The 24562-nt window shown below is 40.5% G+C and overlaps 1 protein-coding gene across 5 annotated transcripts in view; it reads right to left on the reverse strand.

Annotated features, from left to right (window-relative positions):
• Window positions 1–24562, reverse strand: part of LOC119257877 (IQCJ-SCHIP1 readthrough transcript protein) — a 657554-nt gene that overhangs the window by 122299 nt on the left and 510693 nt on the right. Inside the window, exons 1-2 of one of the 5 annotated variants that reach the window (XM_054700972.1) lie at window positions 20198–20236; window positions 19680–19798 (exon numbers count right to left, since the gene is read on the reverse strand). The exons of 2 other annotated variants lie outside the window; for them this stretch is intronic. The gene's annotated coding sequence lies outside the window, so the exon portion shown is untranslated. Of the gene's footprint in view, window positions 1–17568; window positions 17607–19679; window positions 19799–20197; window positions 20237–24562 lie in introns of those variants that run through there. 2 more of the 5 variants (XM_054700976.1, XM_054700973.1) reach the window with 2 other exon arrangements.

The raw sequence follows: 24562 nt of genomic DNA on the forward strand, positions 1-24562 counted from the left end.
GGTGGCGCAAGGGGTTAAGAGGCAACCTATGAAGCTCTCCACAGCCTTTGCAGCACAAGTTTGATCCCCGGCCAGGGAGCTACCCACATGGTGCAGCAGACCTATCCTGACTGGCCTGATGCTTCCCTCAGCAGAGTATTTCAATCTGCCTGTTCTGTTCCCCACTCTCTCTGGTGAATCCTCTCACCCCCCGCACCTCTGGCCTGTATCCCAGTTCTTGTATGCATAAATAAAATAAATCTTTAAAAACAATAAAATTTAGAACAAAAGCAGGTTTATTTTTAGTTTATCCCTGGATGACCACTTGGACCTATGCTCTTAGCTGCATGAAAGAGTTGTGGAGACTATAGACCACGGCTTGTACAGGTGTTCCTGCTTGCTTTATACCCTTAGTCTTAGTCTTTATGCCCTTAATTATTAATAGAGCCCTTCTTCAATCACAGAAGTGTCCCACTTTACACAAATTATATGATTGCCCAAGGTAAGGGGGAATCATCAGAAACATGAACCTTTGGGAACAATATTCCCCAAATTTTCACATGAAGTTAAGTAAGTTTGCTGGTGGTGTTTTTATAAGGAGACAACCTAAGTAGATTTCCAAAATAGCCCAACTAAAAGGATTCAATAAAAGCAATACGTCATGAATTTAAAATTTACAGGAAACATAGGAGAGGCTATCTATGTGAAAACTGTTCAATTTCATCTGTATTTTATGAAATGCAACTTTAATAGTAAGGAGATAACATTTTGCCTGTAAAAGCACTTAAAATTGTTTAAAACTATAATTTCATATAATTTTTGGTGTTAAGATGGATGTGAGCAAAGGAATAATCATTACTGCTGGTGGGTTTACAAGATGGTTGATACAAACTTTCTGGAATACTATGTGATAGTTGGTTTTAAATGTCTACATAAAGTTTATACCCTATGACATGAATTCAACAAATAATTTCTTGAGCATCTACTACTACATGGCAGGCACTGAGAGAATGAGAGGGGAAAGATGCAAACATTTGCTTAAAATGGAACTTCAGTTTAGTGGAGAAACAGATGTTTCTGTGGGGGATGCACAACAATTTATAGTTTATAAGCTACTGAACAATGATGCGAAGAGCCAGGGAAGGAGGGAGAATGCCAGGACAGGGGTCAGACCTTGGGGAAAATGGCAAGGTGAGGGTTGAAAAGTGAGCAGAGTTGCATTAAGATCTTTATCCCAACAGCTGTGTAATCACTTAAAATTATTTTGCACTATCATTTTCAATGTTAGGATGGTTGTGAAGGCTGAGCGACATCTTTAGAAACTATCTTGATGGTGGGGAATTGTGAAAATGACAGGAGGTTAGAACAGAGCAAGAATGATGTGATGAGACCAGTTAGAAAGCAAATACAGAAGTCCAGGAGAGATGAATGTGACTTAATGGGAGTTGGGTAGATAGAAACAGAATTATTTCAGAAGTTTTGACATGGTAGAATCAACAGGAATGGCTGAATAGAGGGGGTGATGAGGCAGAGAAGTGTGATGAGTTCCAGGTTCATGGGAAATGATGTCTTTTTACTGAAATAGACAATAAGGAAGAGAGGGTTTGGGTAAGGAACTGAAAGAGGGGAAATACTGAATCCTTTTGGGGCATTTTCTGTTTGAGATGGTAAAACATAAGTGGAGATAACAAATAGGTGTTTGGATAAGTAGCTTTGGAGTTCAGAGAGAGACCAGGGCCTGGAACTGTAACTAGGAAGTCAGTGCCCATGAGAAAAAAGGCCAAATCACCATGTCATGTGTAGACCTCAGAGAAGGAAAAAGAGGTTGTAAGGAAGACGAGGAACACAAGGGGGGGAGGGGGGAGAAGCTAATACTAGTTATCTAAAAATCTAGCCTGAGGAAACAAATGAAGATCTAGATGTATGCATAAAGATGCTCATTGTGGCATTTACAATAGTGAAAAATTAGTTTCAGCTTAAATGTCAAAAAATAGGAAGATGTTTAAGTGAATTGTGACATATTCATACTGTCGAGTAAGTGCAGTCAAATAAGATGCTTTTTGAAAATTATAACATTAACTGAATAAAAGGGCATCCTATTCATACAATGTGATCTACGATTTAAAAAATGAGATATTTGTCTAAAAAAAAGGTATGTTAGCAGTGGTTTAGTGTAGCTGGTAAGATTGCAGGTGAGTTTTTAACCCTTGTATCTATTTGAATTTTTCCATTCTTTACAATAATCATAAGATGTGGTAGTATTTTTATAAAACAGTTAATTATGGATATTTTACTTAAAATGAATGATACTGAATTTTTTTAAGACTCCATTTGAAATAATTGTTCAGTTAGCTAGAATTTATATAATATCTGATGAGTCTTTTTATAAAATAATTTTATGAATAAATTTGTCTTAGAAATCATTTACCAGCTTGAAGTTTTTGAATATCAGATTATCTCTCGAAATATGGATTGAGTTGGCACACTTCTGAAGAAAAGTCTGAGGTTATAATGGACTATAGCAGGGACTGGAAAACGTTTTCTGTAAAGACTGAATTGCAAATGTTTTCAGCTTTATGGTCAGACTGTCACTGGTGCACAGTCTTTTTTTTTTAATATTTATTTATTTATTTATGCATACAAGAGTGGGGTACAGGCCAGAGGTGTGGGGGGTGAGAGGATTCACCAGAGACAGAGTGGGGAGCAGAACAGGCAGATTGACTGAAACACACGCTGAGGGGAGCAGTGGGCAAGTCAAGAGAGGTTTGCCTCACCATATGGGTTGCTCCCTGGGCATCAGGGGATTGAACTTGTGCTGCAGAGGCTGTGAATTGCTTCATAGTGCGGTGCTTAAACCCCTTGCGCCAGCAGGGAGGCCCCACAGTCTTTTTTTTTTTTAAAGCAACTCTTCAAAAAGTCAAAACTCTTAGCTCTCAGGCTATACAAGAAAAGCTTGTAGGCTGGATTTGGCTCACAGTCCATAATTAGATGACCCCTGAACTAAAGTGAGATGCACAAGAACAAGGCTTAACTACCTTCATTGAAAGCTAACATAATATTGGGGTTTTCCTTAGGTGAATCTTCAATTTTTAGAGCACCCGAACCATTCGGATCTGTTTTTCATAGCAAGGAGAATAAATGGAAAAAAATCTAAAAGCAACATTTAAAAAAATTATATATTTTTTAATGGAAAAACAATCCTATGCTAATTATATCAAGAAGCTTGTTATTTTTTAATCTAGAAAGTAAAATCTAAAAGACTATTGGTAAAAATGAAGAGTCTTGTCATTTTTTCTATAATCTTAGATTTTGGCGCATGTGTTACATACAAAAACCTACTCACTTGTTGATGCCACAAACCTGGGAACCATCTTTGTCCCCCTTCCCTTCTACCCTCCTCTGCCTCATCACCAAATGTACTTAGTGCTACTAGTGCTCAAAGCAGATCCCTGTTCCTGGCCACTACACCTACCCCCCAGCTGCTGTGAGTATCATCTCTGAAGGTTCAGAGCCATCATCCATGGTGCAGTTTATCCCTGACTTTATGGGACTAAAGACAGACCATCTAATCTCCATCCTATTTGTCAATTCCCCCCTCCCTCTTCCTGCTTCTCTCCTTACAGCTTTATCCCTTTGTAAACTACCTGCACCCAAATCCTTGTCTCAGGCTCTGAGACCTAAGACACCAAGTCCCAATGAGGCTGCTTCCTAAATATATTTGGCTTTCCGAACACTGTATCTGCATAGAGAAAGGGTATTTGAGTCTAAGGTTATTTTTTATAATTTTATTCTAATCTATGAATGAATTTCAAGATGTAGTGAGGGTTGTCAATAAATTTTATGAAGACTAGAAAATAGTTTTTATAAAGTTATACAGCAATGATCTAATAAAAACATAGTCCAAAGGATAAAAAAAAAAAAGAACCTGGAAGAGGTTTAGCTTTAAATTGGCATAACTACATAGAATTATTGCTAGTATTATTAGTACTTGCGAGTGGAAACAGCTGTAGCTCCAATATTATCATTTTTGGTAATTGTTACTTGATTATATTTTTAAATTATACTAATAACTAATACCCTATAAATAATCTTCTATTATGAGGCCTTTCCATTTTATTATACTGTAATAAGCGCATTCATGCTTAATATGATGTGAATACTTGCTGACTCTGAGGAAGACCTTTATTAGGACATGCATATGTGTTCAATTTATCTTCTCAATTACACCTACATTAAAACCTGCAAAATTAAGTTTGCAAAAACAGGCTCTGTGCAAGCAGTGAAGCCTATATGACGTGTGACCTCCTGCTCATTGCATTCTGGCTAATGATTCCCAATAACCTTCAAGACAAGCACTGAGTAAATTAAGGATTATGCAAGGTGCTCCCGGGAAATACAGCACAAAGTACCCATCAGTCCAAGGACTGAAACCAGTGCAGGGTGGGACCTGGAAGAATCATGAATGAATCCCTGGCAGGGAACAGACAGATGGTGGACAAAACCCAGCATCTTCCTGTTGGAAACTTAATAGTTTCTTCCAACTCCATCTAAAATGATTCTCTTTTCACTTTCCTATCCTGAAAATAGGATATTAGTCACGTATTGTGCTTTCCCAATGAAATACATTTTGCTTCAAGTTACTTATAATTACTTATCAGTATTGTCAACTGGTAAATGAAAAACAAAGTAGACTGTTCTTTGCCTTGATAACCACCGAAACTGAGTGACTAGAGATTTGTTAGCTTATTAGTAAATAAATTACCCAGCAACTGAGATGAAAGTGCTCTTTTTTCCTTCTTCACTTCTTGGAAAATAAGTTAAAAAAAAAACAAAAAAACAAAAGAGATCCCTCTGAGCATGCTGCTATTTAAGTATCAGCGAATCTAGATTACTCCAATAACTTTAATAAGTCTATTCCCTAGGAATTTCTTTTCACTCTTATAAAATGGCTTCAGTGAGTTATAGCCACATTTCTCATCCTGAGCAGAAGCATAATTACTCAAGTCTCTCCCAGCCTTGGTGAAGCCAGGCTCTGCATTTGTGGGATAGGAGTACAGTATAAGAGGTGTTGGGGAAGGTGAACCAGTGTGAGGTCAGCATGGATAAGATATCACCTCCATTCAGTTGCTGAACTATATTGCATCTCTACTTCTGCTTATATCATGTTTTTCTTTAAATCAACTCTCAAAAATTAAATGCATTCAAAAAGAGAAGTTATATCACTATAAGACATAGACTATAAGTATTATCTGCTAAAATAAAAGTGATTTGTACATGTACTGCATTTCATCGATTTTAAGACACTATAAAAATAATTTTAACACCTCTGAAATTGGGATGTGTCTTGGGATCAATGGCATCTTGCAAGTATAGTTGGCAATATCTCTGATGTTCTGAGTAGCACATAAATTAACAATGTGTTTTATGTGCCAATGGTATATTAGATTTAGTGAATTATAGTAAATTCTATAAAAACTGTTATTAAGCTATTAAAAATGAAAAGTAAAAACACTGAACAAAAAATAGGGTAAACCAAATTGATTTATAAAATGTATAACTGATTATATGTTTCTTATAGAGATGGATGGAACTTATTTTTAAACCAAAAAATAGCTGGATATCCTAATCAATAGTTTCAAGTAAAGATGAGGACCCACATCAATAAGACAGATCTGTCAGCTTTTATACTAATCCAAATTAAAATCTAAACTCACATGAGCATGTGGCCAGACATTTCAAAATATATTTAACTATTCTATCAATTATATTTAAGTATATACACTCTGTAACGTGAGGAAGTGACACGTCAATGCATCATTGAATAAAAACACAGAGATGCCATGGGCTTCACTGAGTGAGATTCCTTCCCCTAATCCCTATCCATTAGTGGTCTTTGCTTCCCCTGGGCTTGACTGAGTATTCTGATATTGAGGGCTTGGACATTTACTATAGTAACTGAGCACCTTGCCCCTGATTTATGAGGTCTAGGAAGGTTGATTCCCATGGCACAACCTATGTTTGCTGCATCCTAAGCAATATTCTCTGTGAAATCACAGGTTTTATGTGCTATTTTCCTCTTGAATATATATGAATGTAAATACAAGTCAAGCGACATTTGTCTGAGTTTCATCTAAAAATTATTGTGTACCACACTCATTTGGATGAAGCACCAAATAGGAAAGACTCAGTCGAGATGGGGCAGTTGGGTTATAGCTGAGGCCAGATGGATCAGGGAAGTCAAAGAGGGAAATTAGCAGGCAAAGACTAGATAATTCATTTATCCATTCCTCTGTCCATCCAATTATTTATTCAAATGCCTACTATGTAGTAGGAACTGGGTTGGGTGTTGGAGAGAAAATGTGGAAAGCGGTCAAAGAGTTGATAACTAGAAAGGGAACAAAATGTACCAGCAGTTCAACATATCAACCCAGTTGGGTTTCAGGCATTAGAGTGGGTAGAGTCAGAGCACTATGGGAAAAGGCAATGGAGGGGATGTTCCACTCAATGTGGAAGCTCAGGGAAGACTTCCAAAAGAAGTCATGCTTGTACTGGGTTTTAAGGTAGAAACAAAAGTTGTTCAAATCTCTGGAGGATTCAGTCTAGAGGATGGTATGGTCAACAGTTTGGAGGTGTAAGAAAACATAGTCATCCACAGATGATAGAAGTTTGGTGTACCTGGAGAAGAGAGTGAGTATTGGAGGATGGAAGGGAAAGAAATTGGAAATAGTAGGAAAGCAAGACCTGGCTGGGTAGTACATGAACCTGAAATGGAGACAGACTTGAAGAAGCCACAAAAGCTGGCCCATACATATTTTATATGTTGACTGATGTTGAGAAAATTTTGTATCAAAACATAACCTGGAGGCCTTAACCAGAGTGCCAGGGAGGCAGCATAGAGATGTCCACATCATAAAATAAGATTTGAAATATAATGAAGGGATGGCAGGCTGCTGAAGGAGTGAAATGCAGACACCCAGCTTTGCAGACATGAGGCATCAGGCCCGCGCCGGCAAAGCAAAATGTGCAGATGAGAGTGTGCAAGGAAAAGGAGAGGAGGGGACGAGCTAAAGGTCTCAATGAGTGCAGGGGTTCACTGTGTCCCCAGTAAATGGCAAGGACAGTGGTGGGATGATGGAGGAGTTTCCTTTCTCCAAGTCCTAAGATAATTCACAGGATCAGTTTTATATTACGTTTCTATATATTGGGTTGTTGGGAAAGTTCAAGGAAAAAATATGTAATGACTTTTCTGACAACCTAATATTTTTGGCCTTACAAAAATCTTCATTATGGAAACATTTCATTTACATAGTTGAACAGTGCACTGAACCCCATGTACCACAACTCAACTCAGGCAACATTCAATCTGTGGCAATCTCCTTTCACTTATAACCCTGCTACTCCCCCCATCCCACTATTTTATTTTGAAGCAAATCTCAGACATCCTACCACTTTAAGACAATATCTTTATTCTTCTCAAGCCAAACCTGTGTCAGAGAATGATTATGGAGAATCATGCTAATTATGGATAATAGAAAAACACTGAAAATTAACAAACTCAGAAGCAATGTCTACTCTTTATTAAAAAGAAATTAAAAATGAGACAATACAAATATGCTCATCAGTTATTCGGAGAAAGGCAAAATAGAATATTTTATAAATACTGCTAATCTGGTAAATAAGGTTACTAGCCAAATCCTATGACAAGAATTAAACTAATGGGGTTAACTATATGAAAAGGAAGCAAAAGGAAATTTAAATTTGAAACCTGAAAACTAAAGGATCAAAGGAATAAACTGTGAAATAACCTATTAGGTTGAAAAGAAAAGCCTGAATGCAAAAGGATACCCAGGTGAGGGCAGGCGGGGAAAGCACTTTACCTTCAAGTTTGCTTATAATCCAGGCGGTTTAAAAGAGGGCACTATTAATTCCTGCATTTGAGCAGTTACTGAGCACCTGCCCCTGATGGGCATGGTTTGCTGGCTGTAAGTCCTCTGCCCTCTGAAAACCATCTTTGCTGTTACAAGTGACCTGGGTGCCAACAGCTGGTCTACCTGATTCTACCTGAACTTCATCCAGACTGTACTAAACACCCAGCAACATGAGAGATGCAGGCAACTGGAAGGGGTTCAAAGAAGTGGAACAGGAAATAATTAGAGGAATGGTTGATTTTAACAATACCATCAAAGGAATCAAATACAGAGGACTTAGCCAAGTGAAGACTCAGGGAAAAATGAGCACGTAAAGAATGAAACCAAATAGAAATGATCGAGCTGGAGCACAGAGCACATTAGAGGGTCTGGGTGGACAGACCCTCCCCAGACCCTCCCCCAGCACAGGAGCACAGAACCCCACCCAAAACGTAACCATGACAGGAGGGCTTCCTTCTGTGTCTACCTCGTCTACCTCGTGTCAGAACTCCAGCTGCCAGAGAGGAGGCGTTATTTGAACCTTTTAACTTTGGGGAAGAAGTGTATTAAATCAGTCCTACCCTGGCTGGCTAGCAGGATGGCGGTTATACTCTCAAATTCATAGATAAGCTCTAGTGCTTCTGACTCTCATAAAGTGTTTTCCTGTCAGCAAAATTTTTACCACTGAAGGCACAAAGACAGAAAGATGGTGGGGAGGGGGGGAGGTCTGCAGATCTGTACTGACTCTATGGCTTATATTTTACATTTTCACTTCAGGTCTTCTATCAACACTACGGGTGTTTGATCCCCGGCCAGGGAGTTGACACACACATGGCGCAACAGACCTCTCCTGTCTCGCCCGCTGCTCCCCTCAGCAGTGTGTATCAGTAGATCTGCCTGTTCTGCTCTCCACTCTTTCTCTGGTGATTCCTTTCACCTCCCGTGCTTCTGTCCCATACCTCAGTTTTTCTACGCAAAAATTTTTTAAAAAATTAAAAAAAAACTTACCGTTTTTATTTTGGCAACTTTTTTTTATTTTTAAAGATTTGTTTACACAAGAGCCGGGGTACAGTCCAGATGCACCGGAGGGTGAGAGGATTCACCAGAGACAGAGCGGGGAACAGAACAGGCAGACCGACGAAATACACTGCTGAGGGGAGCAGCGGGTGCTACAGGAGAGGTCTGCTGCGCCATGTGGGCTGCTCTGAGGCCGGCGGGGATCGAACCGGCACTACAGAGGCTATAGACAGTGCTGCGCTCAACCACCTGCACCACCAGGGAGGCCCCATTTTGGCAACATTTTTAAGATCTAGATCAGTTCCTTTCAGCCCCTGGGTCTTTATTTTTTGGAGGGAGTTAAATCTATCATTTTATTTTAAGATGTATCAGACATACAGGAGAAGCAGGGTATAAAAACTATACACACTGTTTAAAGAATAATGGTAAAGTGAACATCAGCCCTTCCCAGCTCTCCCTTTTAAGTCAGATTATTTGGGTACTTTGAAGCCTTCAGGGTGTCCCATGCTCCTCACGTTTCCCTCTTGGCCTGTCCCTCCAATCTCTAATACTATCTTAATATTTAACAAGACCTCTTATCTTTCCTTATAGTTTTCTTACTGTGGGGCATTATGCTAAGCTATGAGGAGTTGCGCTAAACTGTCCCATGGTCTCATTGCCTTGGCATCCATTCTGTTTAGCCAAGAAGACTGTGGTGCCTTCCAGTGAGACTTGCCCTTCACACAAAGGCACGCCTTCGAAATAACCTTAAAGCAAATGTAAAATTCATAGGACTCCCCAACAGCAATAAAGAGTTCCTTCTCCACCACCTTCCAGGGCCTTCCCTTTGTGCCCCCCAGATTAGACCCTTGTGGAGTTTACCAAACCTCCTGCTCCTGGTGGTTTGAATTATTATCATTAAGCCTGTAGTGGTAGCAGGTCTTGCAGTGGCTTCTCCCCACCTCCAGGACAGCACTAATAAGCCTCAATAGTACTTACTTCTTGGCACAGTGGATGGGAGAAATAAAAATGATGGCACTTAGAAACAGGTCTCTCAAGTTGCAAATTAGGCTAACAAAATGGATGATGACCCACACAATCCAGCAACAAAGAGCTGGAGATGCTCACACTGCTTGTTGACTGTGGGCAATATTTTAGAAAAAACAGGGCCTCCCCTGGTGGTGCCGGTGGTTGCCACATTGCTGTGAAGCTGTCTGCAGGCAGCCTCTGCAGCAGCGGGCTAGATTCCAGCCCGCCAGATAGAATCCTACATGGCACAGCAGACCTCTCCTGTCTTGCCCGCTGCTCCCCTCAGCTGTGTATTTCAGTCAATCTCCCTGTTCTGATCCTCACTCTGTCTCTGGTGCATCCTCTCATCCTCCCATGCATCTGGCCTGTACCCCAGTTCTTATATGCATGAATAAATAATCTTTAAAAAAAGAAAAAAACACTTATTCCATTTTCCTTGCGGACACCATAGAGAGTCCACACTTGCGGGTATGCCTTCCTGCCCAGCCCTGCAGCAGCAACTGCTCAGCTGAGGGAGGACAGCAGGGAGGAAGGGCACAATCAACTGCCTTTCCCTTTCCTGTCAACCCTTTCCTGAGGCCGGGCTCACTTGTATGAAGTCCTCCCTGATTGACCGAAAGCTCATCGAATATTTGGCCACTGCCCAGAAGTTTTGACAATGCACTGGATCTCAGCCCCACAAACCCAAGCAACTGGAACTGGCCCAGGCTGGCTTTGCCACATTCCAAGTCATCTCTGCTGTCAGAGTCTAATCCCTCCTTCCCCAGCTCCACACCAGCAAGGTTTTGTTATTTCTGGTCATTTGGCCAGGCAGGCCAGGGGTTGAATCCCACGTGAACTACCCATGTTCTTTAGCAATTCTAATTATGAGGTCAGGGTGGTTTCGAATTTTAAATAAGTGAAAGGATCAAGGCTTATGAAGACAAGATGTGACCTGTTTTAAATTCTCTGATTTGGGTTTTTGTTTTTTTTTTCCCCTTCTGGGAACAGCTTAAACAGGAATGAAGTCATGGAGGAAGGGATTTGGAATTTCTAGTCATCAATTTTGTACTAGCTATTTACAAATATAAGCCATTCCATAAAGGCTAAATAAAACCTAGTATTTCTAAAATCCTGTGAAACTGGTATATCTCAATGGAGACATAGGGTATTAAAAACTGTGATGTCTGAAAATTACTGCTATAATAGCTAAAATTCCTCTCTTTAATTCTAAGAAGTTCGGGATCTTACAGGCAGAATATATGACTTTCAGCAAGCTGGATCTTGAGTTTTGATTTGACTTAGGCTTATTTCTATTTTTATATCTTCCCTACCCATTCATTCAATAGCAGGCATTTATTGAATATCTAATATGTGTCAGGTATAGCTGTAAAAACTGGAGTTTCAAAGAAAAAAATGATAACATTAGTTTTTCCCTTTAGGGGAACTTAAGAGTTGGTGGAGGGAGAAAGAGATGCAAAGAAAGAAAGAAAAGCAGCGGTGTGCTTTTTTTTGGTGTGCCAATGGTGTTTTCAGGAGCCAGTGGGGACACATCAGGTGAAGTTACTAATTAATTGCAAGAGAAATAGGAGTGAAATAGGAGCTGGGTGATGGGATGCTTTCTTGAGTGTAGGGGAGCAGTAAAGATCTTGAACTGAGTTAGGAATCATTGTCTGAGAATAATCAGGATCTGAAAGAACTTTTGATCACCAATATTTCTGGAGCCCAAGAAGGTAACCTTGTCCAAATTAGCATGGTTAGCTGGCAGTTGATCAGATGACTGGCTAAAGAAGTTGTCATATGCCTGGAAAACTGACTGCAGAATTGAGGCTACCAGAGGAGAGGTGGGGTAGGAAACAAAGAAGGAAGTGGCCCAGTGGAAAATGGTGGAGAATTACATGTGCTTCGATGGTGAGTTTGGTGTGGCAACACACATCTGAAGAGGTATGGAACTATACCCCTAAATCATATACAGTGTTATAAAACAACATTACCTCAATAAAAATAATATATAAAAAAAAAAGATGTTGTGGTATATTCACTCAATGGGAGAGTATTTTTTGATGCAGACCATTGCTCTTTTTTTCTGATAATGACTGTGGCTTCTGCCCTTAATGGTGGGTGAGGAAGCATCCCTTCTCATGGGCCCTGTGGCCAGTGTCCCTGATCTCTTCCCCGGTCTTCATAGTTAAATGAGAACACTTGCTTTTTTAATTCCTGGAAGTTTGGTTTATGCATGTTGGGTGATGATTTAAAGATTTGTCTTTTAGTGGGGGGACAGGCCTCCCCACTTTCTGTTTCTTCCAAGGCAGGATGAAAGTGGGTGAGTGTTGCTGCACCAGCTCTCTAGGTCTGTGGTATGGTGTCCTGCCCAACCAACACCAGTCCCCTCCGCTCCCTCCATGGCTGGGACCCTTCTGAGGAGATTCTGTGGGAGGACCCACTTCCTTACTTCCATAGGTCGTCACCTCTGAGGGGACGACCTGCTGCAACTGCCTCTCTTGGTCATCCCTTCAGCTCAGCAGGGGTCCTAGAGGCTCCCCTCCCCCATGTAAGCAGCAGGCTCTTCTCCATATGAGGGAGGGGTGCATGTGCACGGTGAGGTGAGGTTAGAAGAGATGGCCATGAGGAGAGAAAAGATAGCACTGAGGGGGAGTCTGCAGTTTGGAAAGCTGAATTGCCTGTGAGGGAGAAGCAGATGCACCTGAGAACTATTTGCAAGAATTTAATGCTCATGTAAAATTAGTACTGAAATGCCTGTAATCCCATCAAGAGAGTCTGATGCTCACTTAATGTACCTTTTTCAGCAGAACAAATGTGGACTTGGCCATGTTATTCATGGAATTAGGCACCAGTTTTATAAAATGACATATGAGGGCTAATTCATATTGACCTTTCAGAGAAAGAAATCACATATTGTTATTCAAGAAGCATGTGTAATTTTATCTCTTTTTACAAGCCCCAATCAAACAGATTACCTTCCCAAGCCACGGAACAACTTGAAATGCACATGGGGATGCAGGTTAAAGAGCAGGAGGATAAGGACTTGCATTTGAACGAGCAAGGTCTTTGTTATTTGGTGCTGCAAAAATTCTCCTAAATGAATATACAGGAAACCAGAGATTTTGAAATTGGAAAATCTCTTGAAAAACAAAGATAACATAGGGGTGTGTAGGAAACAGTATTTAATATTTATTTAGCAGTTTTCTTCTTGAAGGTGAAAATACTTCCTGAAACCTTCAGAATCTTGCCCTTCCCAGGCCACCAACATCTCTACTCTGAACTAAGGAGGTAGCACCTGTTGAATTCCTGAGTTCACCTTTGTCTTTTCACAACTCACTCTCCACTCAGTAGCCAGAGTCATCTTTCAAAGATCATCCTTTAAAGCTCACAACTCTCCTGTCACTTTTACTGTACTGAGGATAAAATCCAGAATCATGGCCAGCCTTAGAAGCTCTTCAGGATTCTCAGTAGACACACCATCTGTAGGAAGGGTCTCCTGCTGTGAGTCTCCTGCTGTGACTCTCCTGCTGTGAGTCCACGCAGGTCAGTGTCTGGTGTTTAGTGCCCCAGATCCCAGCCCACAAGTCAAGAGTGCTCTGTCCTCACCCCAGAGGACATCTGTACATCTTCTAACACCCTCTGGGCAGAGGTGGGGGGTCGCATCACTCCAGCTGAAAACCCACTCGCCCACTGAACCCAGCTGTGCATATTTCACCACCTCTGCCCCAGGGTCTGGCCCTGGCTGCATCTTTGTGTTGGCTGCTCCCTTCCAGGTTACCTGCAATTGGCTCTTTTCCCACATTCAAGTTTTAGCTTCAATCCTCAGACAGGCCTTAGCTGACCACCCCATCTAAGACGGCGCGTGCACATAGTCAAGCGCTGTTGTTCATCACACTTTTCTCCTCTGTTTACTTGTTTACTGTTTCTCCTCTCTAGAACAGACATACCATGAGAGCTATCTGTTTGCTGATATTTTGCCCTGAGCCTGGGGATACATTTTTTTTTAAGATATATTTATTTATACAAGCACTGGGCACAGTCAGAAGCGCAGGAGGGTAAGGGAGTTCACCAGAGCCAGAGCAGGGAACAGAACAGGAAGACTGACGAAACTCACTGCTGAGGGGAGCAGCAGGCGCAGCAGGAGAGGTCTGCTGCAACACGTGGGACCCTCGCCGGTGGCTGGGGATTGAACTGGTGCTGCAGAGGCTGCGGGCAGCTTCGCAGCCCAGCGCTCAACCGCTGCGCCACCAGGGGAGGCCCGGGATACATTTTTATAAATATTGTTGATCAAATAAAATATATACCATCAAGTTATATGTCCTTTAATCACATACAGAATAAATGTTAGGAAGAAGCAGAAAAGCATTATCATACTCATTTTGCGGACACGGCACTGAGACATCAAAAATAACAAATCACATACAAACATAGAAATGTCATTATCTCCTATGAAGTCATGGCAGACAACTTCTGTGTTAGCAATCCACTGGTGAGGTCACACTGAAAGGCACACAGCAAGTGAAGACTACAATTACTATGGTTCTCTTGCCCCCCCATCTGGAGGTCGGAGGTGGTCTCATCTACCCATATACCAGTTACATTTCCGTTTACTTTACAGGTGTTGTACCTCCTAAAATCTAGGTTCAAAAGCTTAGATTCAACCTTCATATATATAGAGGGAAAAGCAAAAGCATTTGATTGTGCCTGGTGGGAACAATTACCAGGATATTTGAATACCCAACCTTTGACTTATTCTGGTAGCTAACAAAATTGACCCCGGCATGAGGCAGAGCCCACAGTGAGGAGGCCAGCACGTGGCCCAGCCTCTCTGCATGACCTGAAGACACACTGCAGGGCTCTAGTCCCTGGGGATCCTCAACCCAGTACTCCAGGCAGCCACTACCATGGTTGGAGTTGGGGTGCAATCAAAAATCTATCTGCCAACCATGGAGTTGTGGAAAGAACAGCTCTTCCCAGATAAAGCTGGGTTTGGGCACCACATCCGCTCTTCACTTGTGAGATCTCGCTCACTCTGTTGTGTGACACCAAACTTGTATGGCTGTTGGGAAAATGACAAATAATATATTATACATAATGTGGTTAGCCCCATGCTTGTTACAATTAGAATTCAATAAATGGCAACATGTAACAGCAGTGAGGAGAACCTCTCTCTCACACCCATGAATGGAGGAGGTATTCATGGGAAGGTGGGAAGATCAGATGAGTTACTAGTGGGAAGAGTAGTTCTCAAAATGTAGCTCTCAGCCACCTGGAGACTTGTTATAAATTGCAAGCCTCAGACCCTAGGCAATACCTACACAATGGTCCAGTGTTCTGCAGTTAACAAAATTTCCAGAAATTCTCATGCATTGCCTCTCTAGTTTGGGGAGCCTGTGACAGAACAGAAGTGGTGCGGTCAGGGCAGAAGAATGCCAGCTCTCCTGAAGACTCATCAGAAAGGCAAAGACCTGGTGACCCCAAAGTTAATGCCCCATCAGCACCCCCACCCTCACCCATGGGTGGTCCTCCCATAGACAGCCATTTGCCACAACATAAAGGATAGAAGAATAACAAAGAGGACAAGTAGTCAATAGCAAGAAAATAAAAGGAATCCAGATTGGAAAGAAGAAGTAAAACTATCATTATTTGCAGATGATACGATAATATGTACATATAGAAAACACTAAAGACTCCACTAAAAAACAAAACAAAACAACAACTATTAGGCAGCTCTTGAGCTCTTGTCTCAAAACTACCTACCTGTGACTAAGAAGAAAAAGAAATTAAGAAAACAATCCCATTTACAATCCCATCGAAAGGAATTAAATACCTAAGAATAAATTTAACAAAAGAGGTGAAGACCTATATGACAAAAACTGTAAGACACTGGTACAAGATACACAACAAGACACAAAGAAATGGAAAAATATTCCATGTTCATGGACGAGAGGAATCAATATAGTCAAAATGACCATCTTAGAAAAGCAAAATACAGATTCAAAGCAATCCCTATTGAAATCCTATGATTTTTTTAAGGAAATGGAACAAAAATACTAAAATTTATATATAGCCACCGAGACCCAATATAGTTAAAATAACCTTGAGGAAAAAAGAAGAAACATGGAGATATCTTGTTAGCAGATTTCAAACTATATTGAAACTGACAAACTATATTGTCAAACTGACAATAATTAAAACAGCATGATAATTGAAAAAAACAGAAACAATGCTCAACTTACTAGAATGGGGACACCAGAACTAAACCCACACATATATCAATATTTAACCGATGACAAAGGAGCCATGACCATACAATAGAGAAAGGAGAATTACTTCAGCAAGTGGTGTTCGAGAAACGGGACAGCCACATGCAAAAGAATGAAAATGGAGGGCTTCCCCTGGTGGCGCAGGCACTTGAGCGCAGGCTGTGAAGCTGTCGGTAGTCTCTGCAGAGCGGGTCGATCCTGGCTGGCCAGAGAGGATCCCACATGGCGCAGCAGACCTCTCCTGTCTCTCCCGCTGCTCCCCTCAGCAGTGTATTTCATCAGTCTGCCTGTTCTGTTCCCCGCTCTGTCTCTCGTGAATCCTCTCACCCTCCCGCACATCTGGCCTGTACTCCGGTTCTTTTACAAATAACTAAATCTTTAAAAAAAAGACTTAAAAAAAAAACAATGAAAATGGATCACTCTCTAACCGAAATGGTGAGGGAAAGAAATACAAAATAAATAATTGGGACTGTGTTAAAAAAAAAACTCTGCAAGGCAAAAGAAAATATCAGTAAACTACAAAGATAGCCCATAGAATGGATAAGACATTTATATGTCATATCTCTGGTAAGGAGCTAATATCCAAAGTATATAAAGAATTCATGTAACTCAAGAACAAAAAACAAACAAACAAAAAAAAACAACCCAACTAAAAATTAGCAGGTGATCTGAGTAGACACTTTTCCAAAGAGGACATTCAGATGGCCAATGGACACGTGAAAAAAATGCTCACCGTTACTTCTTACAGGGAAACACAAATCAAAACAACAATGAGTCATCTCACATCTTCTAGAACGGCTTACATAAAAAATACCGTTAACAGTAGGTGATGGCAAAGGTGTGCAGAAAAAGAAACCCTTGTACAATGTTGGTGGGAATGTAAATTGGTACAACCGTTTGGAAAACAGTGTGAACCTTCCTCCAAAAACAATCCTACTTCCAAGTATCTATCTAAAATATGCAATTATCAACTTGAATTATATTCACAGCAATGTTTATTGCAACAATATTCACAATAACTAAGATATGGAAACAATTTATCAGTGCTCACTGATAGATGACTGGATAAAGAAGATATACATAGTGGAATACTATATAACTATAAGGAAAGATGAAATTTTGCTATGTGCAGCAAAATGGAAGAAATATGAGGGAATTATGCAAAACAGATATAGGTAAGGAGAAGAAAAATATTAGGTGATTTTTGTCTATGGCAGCACATACAAGGAAACAAAGCAGGTGAACGGACAAAAGAAAATAAAAATAAGCCAGTGGATGTGGACAAAAGAACTGGAATTGCCAGAAGGGAAGAGTGTGGTGGAGCAAGGATAGAGGGATTCTAGTGGGTGGTAGGGGGTGAAAAACAATACAATAAATAAGTAGAAATTACAAATTCCTTTAAAACTTACTTTTGGAATAGACCACCTTCATTGAGATTCTAAGCTGGTTTACTCCTGTTCTTCAAGCATATAAAATACTTTATGTCAAAGGAAAACAGCCAACAATTCCTCATATCTCTGAACACAAAATTAGTGGAAGTGGATTTGTTTTAAAACTTCTGAACAATGAGCCTGGTTAATAATTAGGAATGTGTTTCCAGAGAGTTGGGCATTCTATTTTGAAGGATATTGAGGAGAGGCAGTTGGGGGTAAACTAACTCTGATTGTAAAGTTGTGCTAAGGAGCTGGCTTCCACTCTCAAAACTCATTTCCTGCCCCAAAGAACAATATAGTTCTATATGTGGAATATAGAGAAACCAAACAAAGGGTCAGGAAAAAGACAAAACTTGCTGGCTGACCACAGATCTGAGGCATCCAAGAGGGGAGCTGGGTTGGGGTAGGGGTAGGGATCAAATGGGGAGGAAAGAGCACAAGGGACTGTCGAGGGAGAGCTGCAGGGACTGCACCTGAGGGAAGAAATCAAATACTGTCCAAAAATTTCACAACAGTTTAAGAAAAAAAAAATGAGAGTTATTAAAAATACGCTATTCATTTTTTTTTAAGAAAAAGAAAAATAGCATTTATAGGGTGTCTAACTGGGTTCTAGTTTCCACTAATATTATTACATGGTTAATTACTATTTGTTCTCTTTACAAATAAGGAAACTGAGGTTCAGATGGGGTGAATATCTTGGGTAAGATTGCAGAGTGAATGGCAGGACTGGAAATCCAACCTCAATCTGCTCAATTTCAGATCCAATTCATCTTTCCTCTTCATTGGAAAGTCCCTCCCAACAATGCATTTTTATTGCACTGTTTTGACACAGATCTTTCATAGGAAACTGAGGCACAGATAAAACAAATCACTTACTGTATAGTCTAAATCTGACTGAGGGTCACTGTGTAAAATATTCAGGAAGCCACTTTTTTCTTCTTTTAAATACCTTGATTCAACTAATAAAAGATCACAGTATGTTACTTTTAGAGACTTTCCAGCTTTGGGAATGGGATTTTGTTTTCTTTGGCAGCACTTCTAGTTGAAAGCAGTATATTTGACACTGGTTTCTAGAGTTAGCTGAAACCAATGAAGCAAAATTATACCCACTCATTCTGCTCCCTTCCAAATTACGAAGGCACAAGTTTCCTTTCTGCTCAGGACATCAGCATTTCTGAATGAGAAAGGCCCAAGTAAAATTTTTTTTGTGATTTTGAGTCAACAACAGATCTTTCTGTTTCATAAGCAATAATCACCCCCGTGCCCACCCACTGGAAGTGAGAAAAGGAACCCTTGCACTAAAAATCCCTGTGGATAGAACAAAACCTTTCATCATGAGCCTCTGTCTTTAGAAAGCAAGTGGATTGAACACTTGCTAGTTAATAATAAAACGAATTCTTCAGTGACTACTCAGATGAATGAACATTTTTTAAAGGCAAGGAGTATGTAAGGAATTTTAATCCAGCTTCTGCACTTGCTCTCCCCACTCCCTCCTCCCTCACACAACTGTGGAGAAACCCCTCCCTTTGAATGATGAAAGATCCATTCTCAACAAGGAGGAAGATACCCCAAATCCTATAATTTGGCTCTCTTTTTAAATTCTTGTGTAGATTTATTTTTTGGCTGAAACTAATAAATGAACTAATTAAAGTGCTTTGGGTACTTTCTCGAATGGCCATCAAATGCTTCTTGTCATATGCCATGCTCAAATCTTCTTATCCTACCCATAAAATCCCAGTCCTGACTATGCTCAGCCTTCAACAGATGTGCTCTTCTGAAAGCACATCGTTAGCTGTTAGAAAGTTCTAAGCATTAATTTCAAATGAATATTTTACAAAGCTCCAGGCCATGGGTGAAAAGCAACAAGGAAACTGAATTAGTAAATGACAGCAGTAACCAGCTAAAGAGACTTAATCTAGTCTTTTGCTTGTGCATGACATATGAATTCTGACCTTAGGAAAATCTCGCTTCTCTGCAGGAGGTATTGTGGGGACACCACAATCACAGTTTTATTCACTGGATCTGCTCCTTCAATAATCCTACAGTTGCCCCCACCCACACTCATGCTCCCTGCAGTCAAACCCTACCTGCTAACCAGCCATCTTGCACGAAGGGTTAAGTCTGCAGCTTCCATGCGTTGCAAATGTTCCATGTACTTCCATCTGCAGTCAGCCCTGGAGCTCCAGCTCCCGCAAAGCCTTCAGCACTGACAGAAGAATTATTTTCTCCCAGCTGTTTGGTTTAAACTTGCAGTTGCCCAGGTTCTACAACTCAGAAGACTAAACTTAGCCCTGCAGGTTCTTCCCTAGAAAGTGCCCCTTTTGCCCAGCTGAATTTGCTTCCTCTGCCCTGTCCAGGAATACTCAGGGCCTCCTGTAACCTTGATGCCTTTCTTCTCCCCACTGGAAGTTAGAAGCATCCTCCCAGGCTGCATTCCTGCACATTTCCCTTCTAACCTTGTTTTTTCCTTCAGCTAAACTTCTCCAAACAATAACATCTCTGCTGACCCTGGAATTCTCTAGGTCTCTCTAAGGGCATCTGCAGCCTCCATGCCACCAGGGTGATGCTAGAGGGCAAATGGGGGAGAGAAAGCTTGGAAACTCACCTGCACAGATGCAAAGACCAGACACAGGATGGGGCTGGCTGCAAACTTCCTAGGGACTGTCTGCAGCCCAGTCTCTTGGCCTTAAAGGGACAGGGAGCTTTTCCCCATATAAGGAAGACAGTTTCATTAGTCTGCATTGGAACCTGATTGGGCAAAGCAGCTTCTTCTACAGACTTTATGGAAATATAAGCCTTCTTGTGGGAATCTGGAGCCTATCAGTTTGAAAAGATCTGTACACAATAGGCAGCTTATTAACTTCTGAGTAAGGCTAAGAATGGTGTTGAGTAGACCATCTTCAAAAGCCAGAAAACCGTTTCTATGGGATTTTATCAAAAAGGACCTCAAGTGACTGGGAAGACTTCCCCAATTACAAGGTTTGACTTCCTGGCAACCACTAATCCTGCTTATCCAAAGAGGAGAGGTGGCCCCTTCCTCCAGATACTGAGGCAAAAGAGAAGAGGGAAGAGCCTTGAAGCTTATGGCGAGATTTTGATCATTTAAGACAATGATTGGTGTCTGAACATGAATTCAGTGGAGATATTGTTATTTCAGCTGGCAGAGACCCCACCCCTCCTAAACTGCTAAACACACTGTTCTCCACCAAAGCCATGTCCATTCCTGAGCTACAGGCCACAGCTGACGCTGCAGGGCTGCTTCTATCTTCCAATCTGCAAGGATGAGAATATGTTTTAGCAAAAGTGAATGTTTTCATGTTCAAATACAAGTCTGGCCTGTTGGTTTGGAGTGGATTAAAAGCAATTATAAAATGGTAAATTCTAAGGGAAAAAATAGAGTTTAATTCAGTTATCACTTGGGTGGTAACTTTTTTCTTCATTGCCAGTTGGATATTGTCATGTAAAAAATGAATTTTTTACTAAGTAGTTGTTGTTGTCAAATAAATCCATGGTTTCTTTGTTTTGTCATCTCATTTATATCAATTAGTATTCCTTCCTGTAACATCAAATTTTCTTCAAGGGCAGAGGTTAAAGACATTTTCTTACAATGTAAATCATGTGATAAAGTCTTTGACCCAACAATCTGATCCCAAGGATTTAATCTAAGGAAATAATTAAGTAGAGTATTTTACAGATAGAGATGTCATTGTGTAATAGCAAAAGCAAGAAATGACGTAAAGCCTCCAAATTCTTTATGTATCAAGAATAACAACTCACATGTATCCATTTCTCACTACATTGCATTGTTCTAAGGTCTGTATACAAGTTAACTCAAACTGACAAAATGTGAGAGTGGAATTGTCATCATCCCCATTTTATGGACTAGAAAACTAAGGCATGAAAGTTAAGAACTTGTATTTGAATTGAGGTATCCTGGCCCAGTACTTAAAATCTTAGCATCCTTGTAGGTTCTCAGCATTGAGACTGAGCATTGTCACAGGCAGTGAGGATAGACAGATTGATACAATTAATAAAAAGGCCTTCATGCAGCCATGAAAAATAATAATTAAAAAAGCTATGTACAAACATGGAAATATGCTTGTGATAGAAAGTTAACCGAGGGAAACAATATAAAATATGATTGCAACTAACTAAATATTAACTATAAGAAATGGAAGCAATATGCAAAACTGAAAATAGCTGTAATGTTGGCCAAACTATAATACAATTTTCTCCAAATTACCTTAAATGTTATGTACTGTTTTATTTAAAAATAGAAATTAATCCTTGCTATACAAACTCCACCTTGGCATTCTGATTATTCTTATCATGTCTATCTCATGCAGTCCCCACACTAGATTCACAGGTGACAGGAGATTATCTTGATAGTGTTGTCATCCTGGGAGTGCTCCCTGATCCCTGAGTGAGTACCTATTACTGGGGTGGGTGTGCTCTTCTTCATTTCCCTGACTTGATCCTTTGACACCTAGGGGATATCATGCAGTGTCCATTTTTGCCTAACATTGCATCATTTGTGGGCCTGGCAAGGATAAAGAATTGTTGATAGTGCAGTTCAGGGAAGGTGTAGTCTCCCCAATTTTTCCTTATGTGGAAAGTCTTCTAACATGGGATTCTAAATCTTATATTGTGGGAAGGTTTCTAGCAGGGATTTTAAATCTGGAAATATTTATCAGTAAGAAAACAGATACATCTCAGAAGATGAGCTTATTCTATTAATACATGGGGAAACTAGTATAAATTAACTAGCAGTTAAAAATTAAATGGAGGGGCCTCTCTGGTGGTGCAAAGGGTTAAGCACCACACTATGAAGCAATCTGCAGCCTCTGCAGCATGAGTTTGATCCCTGGCTGGCCATGAGCAACCCTAATGGGGCAGCAGACCTCTCTTGACTCGCCCGCTGCTCCCCTCAGCAGTGTACTACAGTCAATCTGCCTGTTCTGTTCTCCACTCTCTCTGGTGAATCCTCTCACCCCCCACATCTCTGACCTGTACCCTGGCTCTTGTATGCATAAATAAATAAATCTTTAAAAAAAATTAAATGGCATACTTAAGCTATTGAGGGTTAAATTAGAATAGTGCAGTTGTACCTTCTAAGGTGTTGCAAAAAACGAGGATCAAGAGGAATTAATATTCTTGTAGTCTTTGACCCAATAATCATATTTTCTTCCTAAAACTATTTCAGAGATTTTTTTTGTCATGTTGATTTGCTGGCTATCATAGTCTCTGCTCTAACCCTCCTTCTCCTGGCAAGTGATAAGTGTGGAACCAAACCTGCCACTGTGGGCCCCAAAGTGTATGGTGCCCTCCTGCCCAGCCTAGCTCAGGAGAGCAGAGCCCACCCTACCTACTTCCTCTGGGAAACTCAGCTCTTTCCATAAGATTCTGCAATTCCAGTTTGCAGCAACATGGATGGAGCTGAAAGGGATCATGCTCAGTGAAATAAGTCAGAAAGAAAAAGAAAAATACTGGATGGTCTCACTCATAGCAGGAATTTAGAAAACCTAAATAAGGGACCAGGAAAAAGACTAATTAATACAAAGTAAAAATCAAAATCAACAAGCAACTATGGGCCAGAGATGCATTGCGGCTGGGGGGTGGGGTGGTGGAGGGGGGAGAGGAAGGATTAGGGTCAAAATAAGGGGGGGGTGCAATTGTATGGGGAATATAACCAAAATGAAAATGCATACATTGTGCAAAAATGAAAAATGATTTAAGAATTATATAAAATAAAATATTAAAAAAATTCTGCAATTCTCCACGAACCTTATTACATTATTTGAGCTCCTTTTTATTGCATAAATACATGGATGAACATTATTGATATTGTAAGGTTTGTTTTCTGCCTCTTGTGTGTCCATGCTCCTGCTGATGGTGGTAGCTTCTTTATTACTCAACAGCATTTCTTGAAAATCTACAACATGCTGGGCCCTGTCCAGAGCCCTAGGAATATGGCTTTGGGTGAAATGGGCCACGTGCCAATGTTCATGGAGCTTATAGTCTTGTGGGAAGATGGACCAATAAAGAAATAAAGAACCTGTGAGCTAATGATTAATTTCATGATGAAGATAAGAGAATAAGGGGAGAACTGGATGTTGGCTTGGAAATGACTGAATTTTTGTCTTTTAAACTCATCACATCTTTCCTCTTAGTTTCTGTAGCACTTCACCTTGTAAAAGGTAAAATAAATATCAGACAATTTAGTTATTTTTTGAAACCTGACAAAATTTTCTTTGTGATGGCTTTTAATGTCAGAGAGTAGTTTCCTTTTTAATCTCCAATCAGATGTCATTTCCATGGTCTTTTCATGAAAGCTCCACTCTGTGCTTCTAGTTATATGGCCAGTTGTCACTTATACCAGTTACCAAAGAGCAAATATAAAAATAAAGTGATCTCAAATTCTGGTCAAGAAACATCTGCTAAACAGTCAGCATTATCCTTAGACAATCTCCTCTTCAAGCAATTTTGTAAGCTCCCGCACTGTACTTCTATACAGGTTTGCAACTGGGAGATGGCTTGGAGGCTTTTTATGAGGAATGCTATTACAAGAGCTCCTTCTGAGAACTGAGAGGCCAAAGGTAGCTCTGTTTATGGTGCAGCTAGGTTAGTCATTTACTGTTCCCATAAGCTGTCTCACTTGCAATAAAGGTCAATGGCCCTTTTTAGGAAGGAGGGCTAGATCTCTGTCTAAAACTGCCATCTTTGACAGTCAAAAAGACAGGCTGCTTTAGAGTCTTCTGGAAAGTGGCAGGGTGTTTATTTTGCTGGGAGACTGGGTCAATATGACCAGTTGATGAGCAAGACAGGAATTCATTGACTTCAGGGTAGAAGTTAAATCCTAGGGTAGCTTGACCCCAATGCCAAGGGCAGAGGACTTGTGACTTGTCACACCTTGAGCTGTGAACTCTGCCAAGAATTACAATGTTTCTGTGCTGGAGGATGGGAAGTTGGT

Source organism: Talpa occidentalis, unplaced genomic scaffold (genome assembly GCF_014898055.3).
Source record: "Talpa occidentalis isolate TD23 unplaced genomic scaffold, MPIMG_talOcc4v2.1 talOcc4.4, whole genome shotgun sequence".
NCBI lineage: Eukaryota > Metazoa > Chordata > Mammalia > Eulipotyphla > Talpidae > Talpa > Talpa occidentalis.